Source organism: Phalacrocorax carbo, chromosome 3 (assembly GCF_963921805.1).
Source record: "Phalacrocorax carbo chromosome 3, bPhaCar2.1, whole genome shotgun sequence".
Lineage (NCBI taxonomy): Eukaryota > Metazoa > Chordata > Aves > Suliformes > Phalacrocoracidae > Phalacrocorax > Phalacrocorax carbo.
Window position 1 is genome coordinate 34,188,390 of NC_087515.1, and position 12,306 is coordinate 34,200,695.

At 38.5% G+C, this 12,306-nt stretch overlaps 1 protein-coding gene across 23 annotated transcripts in view; it reads right to left on the reverse strand.

Moving 5' to 3' along the window:
* The window catches only part of NRXN1 (neurexin 1), a 726,568-nt gene that overhangs the window by 572,092 nt on the left and 142,170 nt on the right, over positions 1-12,306 (reverse strand). Inside the window, exon 1 of one of the 23 annotated variants that reach the window (XM_064446476.1) lies at positions 10,095-10,161. The exons of the other annotated variants lie outside the window; for them this stretch is intronic. The gene's annotated coding sequence lies outside the window, so the exon portion shown is untranslated. Of the gene's footprint in view, positions 1-10,094; positions 10,162-12,306 lie in introns of those variants that run through there. 23 annotated transcript variants of the gene reach the window in all.

Here is a 12,306-nt window from a genome sequence, read left to right on the forward strand (position 1 = left end):
CATCCATTGATGCAGAAATAAAAGCCCAGTGAGAATAAGGATGGGGCAAAAAGAGATACCCAGTAGGGAAATACATACACAAATTGCCATGCTGGCTGTTGCCAGGTTGTAGCGCAGTACAGCAGCTTCAAAATGGAGGTAGTAACATACAACAGGAAGCTTAAAGTTTAACAGCAAAACCACACACCCCAGAAGTCCCCCACACTGAGCAAAACTGCATAAAGTTTCTCAAAGCACCACAATACCTTGCTATGTGACTATGTCCAGTAATGAAAGTAGTAACTTTAAACTTCAACAACAGACTTCATGTCACTTACATGACAAACCAACTATATAAACAAAGGTATTTTTAACTGGGACTTAGCTACACACCAGCAATAAGCAGCAATACCTCTACCAGAATTGTGTCCTTTCTTTTGCCACAGGACTCCTTTTTCTACTGGCATTCAGTGAGCATCCTGTTAATGAATTATGAGGAGCTAGCCAGGTACACAGATCACTGTATTCTCTGGCCTTTTCCAGATCAAGCTCAGTAAAGGCTTGCTAACAGGAACTCAGAAACCTGTATGTAAAAGCAGCAGAGCAGTGCAATGCCAGAGGTTGCAAATTACCATATTATATTGTCTACTCCAATTATTACAGAGATATTGTACATTTACTTCCATTCAATTACTAGTTATTCATTGAAGTGTTTCTATAATGGTGAGATTTAAACAGCACGCATTTGACTGCACAAATTAAGGCGGTAGATTTTGGTTCATTAATGTAGCTCAGCCATTGCTTTCAAGAGACAAATCATAAGGCAAGATTCTTAAAAAAAAGAAACAACCAAACCACCAAAAAAACCCCACAAGTACTTTCCAGTCTGCTTATCCCTAGCACAAGGAAAAACTGACAGGGCACTTAGTGACTAGTGGAAAATTAATTTGGGTCACTCTACAGTATGGTTGCTATGGCAACTGCATGCAAAATGTAGTAGGCACGCTCTTCATCAATGTTAATATAACATCAGCCATTCTTCACGAATTTTTAATCAATGTAAAACAAAGTATGTTTCATAACTAGATATAAATTTAAATAAAACTCGTATGGTCAACTCGTCTGTCAAAGAAGAAATGTCACCATGTCTTCCTTGTTGCATACAGTAATCTGTCACATCATCTTCATTTCTCAGGAAACAATTTCCACACCTAAATGTCACATAAAAATAAGCACATCTGACTAGAAGTAGGGGGGAAGGGTCAACATAAAAGAAGACTTTTTCCTGGATGCAGAAATTTAATACCTGTGGGTTTTTTTTACAGTAAAGCTCTGGGCTAAAATCAAAACTCAGTATCACCAGTTTAAACCAAAACAACCCTGCTAGCTTTACACAAGTAAGACACAACTTTATCTGACCTCTTGTTCAAATATTTTACAATCTGACCTCAAAAAAAAGATATACTTTTGACCAGACATGGTGGTGAGTTAATGCCTGGAGCAAAGAGCACTTTTTACATATATACACGCACGAAACTTCTTAGCGCCGCACCTCCCCCACCCCCCTTATTATTTATTTATTTCAAGGTGAACTTTCATTGCTACAGAGGCTGCTTTAACTCTTAAAATCTAAATGTGGTTGAGCATTTTAAGACTAGACTTTTCTGTCAGCTATAGTTATATCACAGAACCAAAAAGATTGGAGCTATAAAAAGCTTAAGAGTCAGAGTTTGTTTCCTAGACAATGTTAGGCTGATTTAGTTTTAGATGTTACTCAGTGATAGTACACAGTTATATAAATATATACAGCTGAAGAAATCCTTCATGCTACAAAAAACACCACTCCAAAAACCAGAGGACTTCCCTCTCCCGGCGGGGAGGGGGGGAATCTATTTCCCTGTTTCCCTCTAACAATGTATTATACAAGTATTCAAACCAACACAATGTAAGACCAAAACTGGCATTTTACTTTTCCCAGTATATGCCATAGCAGACTGATTAATTCAGACTTCTCCAAAATATTACCGTCTTTGAAGCCTCCTCCAAGAACACGAACTGAAACATCAGGACACAGTAATGGTGGATTAGCATGCAAGATTGCAGTGATGACGTGACTTTGTTCAGCATATGCTGCTTCAAAACGTCACTGCACTGAGGGCAGCTATGTCACTTGATGTTTCATGGGGCCTGAATGTGATTTTGTGGTCTGGTAGCTTCCCTCAAGACAAGTTTGTGGAGCATGTGGTTGATTGAACCAGAGATGATTTTTAAATTGGATCTCCACCTCCTCTTGGCTGCTTCCCAGGTAAGTTTAGACAAACAAGCTAGCTGGTTTTGAACTCTAAGGTTGCCATGGCTGAAATTGGTGTTGATACTTAAAGCTGAAAAACTATGTTCAAAGCTTTGCGTTTCACAGAAATGCCCCAAACTACAGAACTAAAAAAGGACAAAACTCCAGCCTTTGGTGTTACACCAGGCATTAATTTGCCTCTATATTATAAACAAGGTTCAAAGGTTTTAGTCTGGATTAAAAAGAAAGAGTCCCAATACCCATTCCAAGTATGCTATTAAGACACAGGTAAATGAAGTGTTGGATTTTTTAATTTATTTTACAGGAGTTGGAACACCAATACCGTGAAAGGTCTTTCTTTCCCAAGTCAAACAATTGATGAGGTTACTTATAGTTGCTCCTAGTTCTTCAGGATCAGAAAGAAACCAGAAGCTTTTATTTATTTTTATTTCCTCCTTTTTAAACACAGATAATAAAACATCTTTTTGGACCAATTAAATTTGTTCTGTAATAAACGGTGCATCATCAAGAAGAACAGCAAACTAGCAGAACTTGTCTTAGTATTAAAACAACGCACTTCAGTGCTTGGTTCTCAAAATGTGGCGGGGGGATTGTGGTTAGTTAGTTGGTTTTTGGGGGTCTGTTTGTTTTGGTATTTTGTTGGGTTTTTTTAAAACACTAAGTGGTGAGAAGGTAAAGATTTTGCAGCTGTATTACTGATCTGCCATGATCTGACAAATAGATATGCCATGGAAGACTATAAACAAAAAATAAGATTTGGGATATTAAATATTAAACAGTTATTGGCATAATCCACTGTCCGCAATATATTTGCATCTAAAAATGGTTTAATCTTTGTGCATTTTCCCCTTAAAAATTCTCAATGCATCAGTACCCACCTGATAAAGAAAAACACAGACAGCATAACGCACACAATTTAGAATTGGAGACAATCAGGATGTTATTCTATTCAATTTTAAATTTAGATTGTCAGTCTATTAGGCAGAGGCACCCTACTGAAACAAACAAAAGTAGTTTTATGAAAAAATACCCACTTGAAGACAAAAGTCTAAGGCATAAAACTAAGAGGCAAAACAAATTGTATAAACAATTTCTAGTGAAATAGATGCCAAGTGTTCATGGTTGATATACCGCACTTAGGTTTTGAATTATTTGGATGACATTTGGGATGAAAATGGTGTTATTTTATACAATAAGATAATTCTCTAAATAGAGTTTTTCCAAGGCTGTTTAATTATTTCATAGCCACAGTAGTTTGGCTTTTTAGGTTAAGCAAATAATGCTTTGCACTCAGAGAAGCTGAGAAGAAATAGTTTCAATTCAATGAGTCTTTATCAGCATGACAAGTTTCTAAATGCACAAAAAGATGAGACTCCCTGAATTTGTCATTATGGGCCCTTGCAGGAAAAAACATTAGGAGAGATTAAAGTTTCTGTTCTAGATTCTCTCACAATTCCTATTCATTCCTTGTTCAGTGGCTAGCAGATACATTGCTCAGTATTTTAAGTTATCTGTGTTTTCTACATATGTAATTACACACACAGACAGCTAAGAAATCCAGATTCAGGGTTTAACTGACTATAATGGGTTGGGAAATAATGATTTACAAAACAAAAAGGCCTTTCCTTGTTCTTTCCACACAACAGTTTTTAGTATTCAGATTTAAAATTCAGGTTAGCTTACTGGATTGACTGGACATCATTCACAGGCACTACTGCTGTCCTGTAAGTAACCAAAACCCCTGTGCTCTTCAGTGGGGGAGCTTCCCAAATCCCTTTTGTTGAAGCTGTTACACTTCCACACTAAAGCACTGAGGAGTTGAAATTAAATTCAAATCCTCCATGGCAACAGTATAATTTGAGCCTATATCTATCATATTTTATGTGAACCTTCTTACAATTAAGCAATTTATGTAAGAGACCCAGGAAGGATGTTGCACTCTAAGTTAACAGACACCTTCAGACAAGAAGGGGAAAAGCCTTGTCTTCAAATCCTGACAAGTCTTAGTCTTGGCAATAGTGAATGGTTCAGCATCTGAGGCGAGTAAGATTAAGACCAGAAGCACAACATAAGGCAGTTAGGGAACATAAGCATCAGAAATTCAAGTGCTCAGAGACTTCTGGCATATCCAAGGTTTGTGACAGTTGAGCAGAATTTGATGGTCTAAATTTGAGTTTCAGGCAAAGCTATTAAAAACCCCTAACAAATATCTTAGATATTTAAAACAAAACTGAGGAGTGTTTCTGTACTGCAGAGAACCATGGAAAGCAAATGGCAGTATTTCAAAGGGCTGGTACGGAAATAAGCATGTTGCACCTTATAAAGTGCTCACTAGTTTGGCCAGAGAGGATACTGCAGACGAATAAACTATGTTGAAAAATAACTGCAACAATTAAGAGGTTTCAGCAGGAAGCATCCTGTATTTTTGAGCGAATCCCCTTTAGCAGTTCAGAAGACAAAACTGTAAAAGGAAGGAATGAAATCCAAACTTAGCTGACATCTGGCCTAAGTATCCCATTCAATATCTCAGGACAAGCTTAGCATATGCAATGTAGCAAATCAGTAAGTTAAAATGTATTCCTGCTGATAACAGTGAATGGTTCAAATAACAAAGGTCTGCCACAAATCTAGTGCACGACTTACAGCTCAACTGGCTTTGACTTCATATAAGCACTGGAAAAAGAAGTGCGATGCTAGCCCTAACAGACATTGTGAGATGTTTCATATTCCACACAATTGGCTTAATATAGTGCTTTGAGCTCCAACTGAAATAAAATCCAACTTCATTGTACGTAGCACAGTACATTATCTTTTCCATCATTTAAACTTATGTTTTTGGGGGACAGGAGATGGTTAATACTTTTACTCACTAAGCGTCACAGAACAATTAAGCGCTTAAACTGGAAACAAGAGCAAGTGTCCGGTAGAACCTTACTTAACTGGAGCCAGAGTGACTGTCAGTATGCTCACTCTATCCCTCAGCTTCCAACTGGAACTTCAATAGACACAACGGCATCTGCACTATCACCAGCTGAAAATAACATTTCAAGGCCCTCACAGGCAGTCTCAGAAGTCTCAGGATCCTCCATTGTATTACACACTTGTTCAGACAACTAGCTTGAAAACTGAAAGAAGAATGAATATGTTCATTATATTTACATAATTAGTGACCTTATTAACTTGGCCCTTCAGACATTAAATCCTTATCTTTACTCTTCTTCTCCAAGTTTATTGCATAAACTACTTAGCATAATTACAGCTTAGCATAATTGTAACTTACGAACATCATTGTAGTTCAAGGCCTGCCTGCACATAGATTAAGGGTTTTCATTCCAGAGGGAAAACTGACGATAAAAGCTAACCTGGACTGACACCTGCCAAGTGAGATACGCGACTTTGAACCAGAGTTCAAACAACCAGCAATTCAGTTTTAAACAAAGCTTTAACAACACATGAATTGGGGAAACACATTTCCTCCCCCACAGTCTTAAACTACAATACTATGAGACAACACAAATTAGGTATATAAATACATATCATTAATGCTATATTCTATATATAAGCACACTTACGAAATGCCATTTCATATAAAAGCCATCAAGATTAATCAAAAAAAGGCTGACAGAGCTCCTATAAAACACTGGTTTCTACTACAGCATATTAGCAATTTGTACTTATTCAAGAGATTTGGAAAGAAGAAAGTCACAGCTACTTTGTGGTCAGTGAACCCAATTTTTTGTTTTTATATAAATATATATATATATATATGAATGTGCCTCAGTTTCACATTGGTATAACCTCTTGAATTTTACAGCTACAAGCAACTGAATAAAAACCAAAGGGAATACATCTGGTCAACATGTGGCCAATGATTAAATATATCTATGTAGGAAGTATTTAAAAAAAAAACAAAGGACTCTACACTGGCTCCCAATACCAGTCCCACCTACAAAATTTGGGCATGGTTTAGAGGGCCATGCAAAGCTTTCTGTGCAAAGAAACCTCAAACCAAAGAAAGCTAACACTAAATTTGAGGTTTGTTTATCAAGGGCAGATGTGAAACTGAATATAATAGTTGTCAATTAACAGAATTCTGATCAAGTTTTGCAGTTGCTCCCTTCATATTAAAATACGCTATTGCCACAAGCCAAACATCATTAAAAGAGATTAGTATCTGTAGTGTGTCTCAAATTATTTATACAACTATGTAAGAAAGCCCAGCTGCACAGACTAATTGTCTTAAAAGCCCATTAATACAGCAGGACTTCATAGAAAATGGCAAGAATTTTATTTAAAATGGCATATTACTAAATTGACTACAGGTAAAATTTCACAGCAGACAATGTCCTCACCATTTTCTTAGTCTCACATGAGAACAAACCGGGCCGTTTCAAGCAGTTAGAACTACACATGAGTAATAGCTGACATTTGACACACACTGTATGTAGTAGTCACAGTTAGTGTAGTTAAAGGGAGTATTTATAGACTTCAAAAGCGTAAACAGAAGTCCTTAATTTTAAAAAGAAAAATTACAAAGCCAGAAAAGTGTCTGAAATCAATAACTGTTCATCCCTGCATCCCAATCCTATTTTACCTGTTCCTGATAAAACAGGCTTGCATCACATTAGAAGGTTTACTGGATAGCATCTGTAACACCAAAACCTGTCATTCGATGCTAGAACGGACAGGCGTAGCCACCTCAAGATTTGTATTTCAGATCAGGATTATGCTTTTCAGGTGCCTCTCCCAGTAGTCCCTGTACCCAGGTCCCAAGGAACTACAAACCATGCTTTCTCTGCATCAAGATAAACAGAAAACTGTGCTCCAAGGCTGTCCCTAACATACCACAGGCACAAATAGGCATTCAGTCCACTATGTCACTTTGAAGCTTGTTAAAGATTTTAAGAGAAATCATTAAAATCTGTATACTGTAGACACAAGGTCATGAGGTCTGACTGCTCTGCTGTCCAGCTATTTATCCACACTACTTGCAAATGGTGGCATGGCCTAATTAAGGATGGGCCTGGACTCAACCGGTTTCTGCAGTGTGATAGGATCCTATTTATATCTGCATATAACATGATACAAATCTGCATTAGGGAAATGGTCAGTCATGCATTTTAGCATTACCAGGAAAAATGGTTTTATTTCAGCTTTACTCACTAAGAGCACAAAAGCTTAATTGGTATTATTTGCTGACTGGATTACAATGTAATCACGTGATATGATTGTTATGTTTAGTACTGTTAATCCTAAACATAAAGATCATCTGAAAGTTCTGATAATTTGTATGTTCATGATATGCTAAGAATAATGCAGTTTGATAATAATAGCACCAAACTGAATACAGCTAAAAGCAGCAGCTACAGCCTCCGGCTACAAATACGGAAAAAGAGCAAGTTATTTGAAAGACAAAATTTGAAATAGCACTTCAGTAATTGTTGGTTTTTCGTATTTAAATAAATTACTTTAGCTGGAAAAACTTTTTGGTGATATACAAGCTCCCATTTAATCTCCAAGATTAATATGCTAGTTTAATACATGCAGAAAGCATAAATTAGTGTGGACAATGTACTGTAAATACATATTTATAAACATACAGCAGTCAAAGTTTACACAACTGCAAACTGCATTTATCTGCTGACTCAAATGTTTTGTTTGATGAGTAGAATATAACTATGTTTCATAGGTTGTCCTTAGTACAACATTATGACTTCAACTAAGAAAGTCTTTTCCAATGCAAAAATCCACAAATGACATTTGCACTTTGTTCTGAGAGTGGAGTAGATCAGCCATCTTTGAACAAGAAGTCTGAATAAAACAGGAGACAAAACAAAAAAGTCTGCTTATACCATATTAGCAGCATTTGATTACTTGATTTCTCAGGTGTTTGAAAGAGATAACCTGTACAGAAGTGAGAACCTGTACTTTTATCTAGAAATCCATCCGGTGTCAATACAGGATTTAGCAGCTGCTCTTTATTTGCTTCAACGTATCACCAGTGTGCAAAACTTCAGTGGCTTAATTAGCCTGACCAGACAGTCATGTTTCTAAGTTTGTGTATTTTTCTTCCTAGGAATTTGTGCTCAATTTTAATTGACAAAACAAGCCTATTAAATGTAAAACAACAACAAACACTTTTAGGAACCTGAAGTATAATTTTGTGTTCTCTAGACAAAAAATATCACACCCCATTTGTTTTTTCTACTTAAACTGGAGGACCAAGAGCTGGTTTTGCAGCCCATAGCTATTCAAATAATTGCCAAAATACTGATTCATAAGCTGAGGCATACTATTCCTTTACAAAATACATCGGGGGGGGGGTGGGGGTGGGGGGGTGGGGGGGTGAAGTAATGTTTTCCATTTTTAGATTTTAATGCTAAAGTAACTTAACCCTCTTACAAATTAAGTTTCAGAATAGAACCCAAAAAGCATCAACATAATTCAAACAGTTGATAATGTATCCTTTATCACGTGAAAGACATGAGTGCTTATGATCGCCTGGATCCTAGGCTCTGCCAAAGCTGTATTCAGTGGTCTTGCGTGAAGAAGCATTCTGATATTTTTTTAGACCAAAGCCAGATTCATCTATGTGCTGAAGGAGGTCTTTATAAACTTAAACCTGTGCAAGATTCCCCAATATAAGCACCATATGAAGACCCAGTCCTGCCACGCTTCCTGACCCCAGTGCAGTTTTCGTTGCAGATGAAACTGACACCGAGATAAGTTTTGTTCTCCAGTAGAAGAATAGAAGTTTGAACGTGGCAAATCAAAGCTTCGCTGTCAGAGATTACTTTGGTTTTGCAGAACTGGCATAAAGAACAAAAACTTTAAGCTTCCATTTCTGTCAAAACACGTTAATATTAAGACAGAGCTTGAAAAGACTTGGAAAACTGACACTTTGTAAATGTAGCTATCATTTTTCACACAAGGGTAGATTAAATGAAGAACAGTAGGACTGTGCCAAACAAATTTATCTCTACAGTGATAATTTCAAATCCACTCGATGGAAAATGAATGTCAGATTTCACTCTCCCGTTCACATTACACAGAAGCAGGTATGTAACAAACCCAGAAGTTACCAGCCTTGCTTTAAAACCGTCTTTGGCGACCTAAAATTGTTTACCTTGAGTATATGTTACATTAAATTGCATTAACCTCAGCCACAGCAAGTAAAATTAAATCCAAATCAATGTCAGTTAATCGCATATAATATTTTCTTTTAATTGTTCCCTTTTGGGGTTTGTATCTGCATTCACACGTAGGGCAAAGGTTCCACACCCCTGCCTCGCTGAAGCCGCTACACGTCGTCTCTGCGCTGAAAACCCTGAGGCAGCAAAGTCAGGGAAGAGCAGTAGTGCCTGCATTTACCCTACCAAAAATTTAGCTTCAACACCACGCGAGGCATTTAAGTTACCGGCCCGAAGCGCAAAGCCGCGGTGCGGAGCGGGGCCCCGGCCCCGGCCCCAGCCCCGCAGCCGGGGGGTGGGTGCGGCGGTGCGGGCCGCAGCACCGCACCACGCAGCCTCGCTCCTAGCCGGGATCTACTTTAAAAGCAACAGGAGCTTTTGAATGACAGTAAGGCCCCCGCCCGAGGCATATTTTCTACAGAAAATAAAGCTCGTTTTCGTAACAGAGACGAGCGTTAGCGGTGGCCAGGGCAGCGCGCCGCCTCCCCCCGGCCACCGCCACGACAGGCGCCCGCCCCCAGGCGCCGAAACAAACCCGTTGCGCCTTCAAGACCCCGCGGGATATAGAGCTGCTCCCTCACACGTACTTGGGGGGTGGAAGAAGGATGTTTTACCTCAGCCCAGCGCCGGCGGGAGCTCCTCTGGCACAGCCCTGCGCCCGGGGAGCCGCCCGATGGCGGTCTGCAGCCGCCCCCAGGCTGGGTAGCACCTGCTTCCACCTGCGAAATTAAACAGCCTCCTTCGTCCTTCCGCAGTCACCTCGCCCCTTTCTTCCCTGCCAGGTGGGGCGAGCAGCTGAGGGAGTGCGGCGTGAGGCACATTTTCATCCCCCACCCCGATTAATCTCCCGTTCTTTAATCTCCCATCTCCAATTCATCTTCCTTGCACTGTTGGCCCAGAGCTTGACAAACTATTCCGGGAAGAGTTATCTCCAAGGTCAATAAAAAGCATATTCTTCCTGTGTGATCTTCTCTGGATAGAGCGGCTCTGTTACACCGAGCAGGGGTCTGCTCCAGGACCCCCCTGCCCATGGCCAGTAGCTTACTGAGGAAATCATTGCTAAAAATGGTACAATCCCTGCATAATTTCCTTCTAACTATACCTGCTTAAGCCAATTCCCTATCCACAATTATGTTTTGAGGGTTTTAGCACGTACATTGTCAATTTCACTTAGCGCTGTTTCAAGTTCTGTGTTATTTGATCAAAATGTATCACAAAGCTTTAAAGCCATGGTAACAATGCTATTAATTTTCTTAAGTAAATCTGTAATCTCAGAAAAATACATTAAATGAAGATACAGCACTGAGCAGTTATCTTTGGGGTAAGGCTGTAGCCACAGATAAAAACTACTGTACTGTGCATGCTTTGCATTCCGTGTATATTGTGTTGTGTTCCCTGAAACTGCCATGCTCACAACTGGAGCTGTCTGAGACGTAACAAATTAATTCAATATTCTTTTTTTTCAAAATTACTTTGAACAAGCGGGTCATTACGAGGAGTGGGGTATTCAGAATGGTCTGATACTACATCTAGGTTAACACTTCGGGGTTTAGCTGATTTGATGAGCCATCCATTGCACTATTCATGTTTGCTATTTGTCAGAAAAATTAAGCGAAGGTTCTCTTCCTCTGACTGCACACCAGACTTGTGAAACAGAGGAGAAATCAAAACACACATGCACATTTGTGGGGGGTTACAATCACATTTGTTAGGGACAAAGACACAAATGGTAAAAAAAGTCACAAATGCTGTCAGAGCAGGTATGCAGTTTTTAATCAGATAATTTTTCCTGAATTACTTTTTACAGTAATGGCCCAGCTCCCAGAGATGTTACTTCTCTTATCCTCTTAAGCATGGTATTACTGCCTCATACTGCACTTAAAAAATAATTGAAAATAAAATATCCATACATTAACACATCTTAATTGAGCATAACAAAGTGATGACAGTACAGCCCTGAAAACAGTTAAAGGCCTAAATTCAGAAAGTACTATTTTAAGGAGCTAGAGCTGTTCTGACAAAAATCAGAATAATGTACCGTGTTAATGTGGTAGGGCACCATCCAAAACAGGACATTAAAACATTCCTTTGTCATATCTGCTAAGGCAATATTAATTTTGACAAGTTTAAAAAACAAACAACAAAAAAAAAAACCCAAAACAAACCTACAAGCTTTCCTTATAAATCATTTTACTATAATTAAATTAGATGTGAGAAAATTATTATAAGGGTTAATCACAGGGAAAATGAACTTTTGAATCTGGGCTACAATAGGCTTTTCATTTCCTGTGTTGAAAAAGAAAGTTTAACAAGGTAGGTTAGGTTGTTAGTCATATTTTCAACAGAGGAGAATTCAGCAGATGGCTGGGATGTTGCACTTTTGATTCCATTTCCCTGTATGAGTAGAACAAGACTCAGTGTTAAAGCTGGAGCCAGGGGACCAGATACAAAAAAATTCGGCCATTTTGCTGCTGTGTGAAAGGTGCAGTACCATCTTTACCTAATCACAAAATAACAATGAAATAATTAAGATTTCAATCACTGAAATAACCTCCTTCCTGTCCACCAATTCTACCCAGTGATGTATATAAATATTATTGCCTTCTTTCATACATGAGAAAATAAGGCACAGCGGGAGAAATGTCTCCAAATATGTAGCAAAGAAGTACAATACAGATATTTTGAAGAAGCTGGGGTCCAGATCTGGATTGTTCAAATCTAGATTTATATATTATTGCAGATTAGTAAACCAGAATATTAATACTTGCACTGTTCTGACAGTGAAGGCATAAGGTAACCCCACCACCACAACAACTTTTGCATAAG